This window comes from Lathyrus oleraceus, chromosome 4 (genome assembly GCF_024323335.1).
Source record: "Lathyrus oleraceus cultivar Zhongwan6 chromosome 4, CAAS_Psat_ZW6_1.0, whole genome shotgun sequence".
NCBI lineage: Eukaryota > Viridiplantae > Streptophyta > Magnoliopsida > Fabales > Fabaceae > Lathyrus > Lathyrus oleraceus.
Window position 1 is genome coordinate 393919093 of NC_066582.1, and position 2540 is coordinate 393921632.

Consider the following 2540-nt stretch of genomic DNA (forward strand, 5'->3'; position numbering starts at 1 on the left):
TATCAGATATAGGATATATGATACCTGCCTCTAATAACTTGGTTATTTCCTTCTTCACTACCTCACTCAGGATCGGGTTTAGTCTCCTTTGGTGTTCCCTAGAAGTTTTACAGTCTTCTTCTAGCATGATGCGGTGCATACAAATAGAGGGACTTATTCCTTTAAGATCGCTGATGTTGTAACCTAGTGCGGTTGGATATTTTCTTAAGATATGCAGGAGTTTTTCTGTTTCGAGTCTTCCTAGGTCAGCATTAACTATCACTGGTCGTTCAAGCTCTAAGTCTAGGAATTCATATCTCAGATTCTTGGGAAGTGTTTTCAGGTCTAAAGTTGGTTTCTTAAGGCATTGCGTAGGGTCCGGTGTTATTGCTAAACATTGGTTAAGTTTGTCTTCTACAAGATAGTCAGATGATTTGTCTCTTTCTAACTCCGTTTCTTTTATGCATTCATCGATGATATCCATGAAATAACATGTATCTTCTATTGCAGGTGCTTTCAAAAATTGGGAAAGAATGAACTCAATTTTCTCTTCTCCTACTTCAAAAGTGAGTCGTCCTCGTTTTACGTCTATGATTGCACCGGCAGTTGCTAAGAACGGTCTTCCCAGTATAATGGGTGTAACTTCATCTTCTCTAATATCCATAATTATAAAATCAGTTGGAATGTAGAATTGACCTATGCGCACTGGAACGTTTTCAAGAATTCCTACAGGATATTTGACGGAACGATCTGCTAGTTGCACAGACATTTTAGTTGGTCTTAATTCTCCCATTTCAAGTCTCTTGCATATGGATAAAGTCATAACACTAATACCGGCTCCTAAATCGCATAAGGCTTTGTCAATGACAAATTTTCCTATGTGACAGGGTATAGAGAAACTACCTGGGTCTTTAAGTTTAGGAGGCATATTTTGGATTATAGCGCTACATTCAACGGTGAGTGTAACAGTTTCGCTATCTTCAAGTTTCCTTTTATTAGAAAGAATTTCTTTTAAAAACTTGGCATATGAGGGCATCTGTGTAATAGCTTCTGTAAACGGAATTGTGACGTTTAATTGTTTTAGTAGGTCGACAAATTTTTTGAATTGGCCCGCATCTTTGGTTTTAATAAGCCTTTGAGGGTAAGGGATAGGTGGTTTATAAGGTGGTGGAGGTACATAAGGTTCCTTCTTTTCTACGGTTTCCTTATTACTCTCTTCCTTTTCCTTAGGTTCACTTTCCTTCTCAGTTGACTTTTTAGAGTTTTGGTTTTCTATCCTTGGGTCAGACGGTCCTTCCGCTTCCGTTCCACTTCTCAGTATAATTGCATGAGCGTGGCTTCTTGGGTTAGGTTAGGGTTGGCCAGGAAATGTACCAGTTGGGGCAGCAGTAGGCGCTTGTTGTTGAGCTACTTGTGAAATTTGCGTTTCCAGCATTTTGTTATGAGTAGCCAGGGCATCTACTTTACTTGCTAGTTGTTTAATTTGTTCGCCAGTGTGTACATTCTGGATTAAGAAATCTTTATTGGTTTGCTGTTGAGAGGCTATAAAGTTTTCCATCATGATTTCCAAGTTAGATTTCCTAGGGGCGTTATTGTTAGATGTAGATGGGGTCAGCTTCTGATATCCCGGAGGTATAGCTGGGGCTTGATTTGGAGATTGTCCAGGTGCGTATAAAGCATTATTACTCTTATATGAAAAATTGGGATGATTCTTCCAATTTGAGTTATAGGTGTGCGAGTAGGGGCTTCCTTGAGCATAGTTTACTTGCTCCGCTTGGATTCCTGTTAGGAGTTGACAATCTGTAGGAGTGTGACCTTGGATTCCACAGACTTCGCAATTCTGAGTTATGGCAACTACGGTGGCTGGAGGTGATACATTTAAACTTTCAATTTTCTGGACCAGAGCATCCACTTTTGCATTAACATGATCAAGGTTACTTATCTCGTACATGCCAGTTTTCGTTTGAGGTTTTTCCACCATTGTTCGTTCGCTTCCCCACTGATAGTGGTTTTGAGCCATGCTTTCGATAAGTTGATAAGCGTCAGCATAAGGTTTGTTCATTAGTGCACCACCTGCGGCGGCATCTATTGTTAACCTCGTGTTGTATAAGAGACCATTATAGAATGTATGAATTACTAACCAGTCCTCTAAACCATGGTGTGGACAAAGTCTCATCATGTCTTTGTATCTTTCCCATGCTTCGAAAAGAGACTCGTTATCTTTCTGTTTAAATCCATTTATTTGGGCTCTTAGCATAGCTGTTTTGCTTGGCGGAAAGTATCGAGCAAGAAAAACTTTCTTCAACTCGTTCCATGTGGTGACTGAGTTGGAAGGAAGAGATTGAAGCCATCTTCTAGCGCTATCTCTTAATGAGAAAGGAAAAAGACGAAGTCGAATTGCCTCTGGAGTGACACCATTAGCTTTAACAGTATCAGCGTATTGGACAAATATGGATAAATGAAGGTTAGGATCCTCGGTAGGATTTCCAGAGAATTGGTTCTGTTGCACTGCCTGCAACAGTGAAGGTTTGAGTTCAAAGTTGTTTGCTTCGATTGCGGGT

The 2540-nt window shown here is 40.1% G+C and overlaps 1 non-coding gene across 1 annotated transcript; it reads left to right on the forward strand.

Moving 5' to 3' along the window:
• Positions 1 to 2129: 2129 nt before the first annotated feature.
• On the forward strand, positions 2130 to 2236 carry LOC127077543 (small nucleolar RNA R71). The gene has a single exon (XR_007787340.1). It is a non-coding gene; the product is annotated as a small nucleolar RNA R71 (small nucleolar RNA).
• Positions 2237 to 2540: the final 304 nt, after the last annotated feature.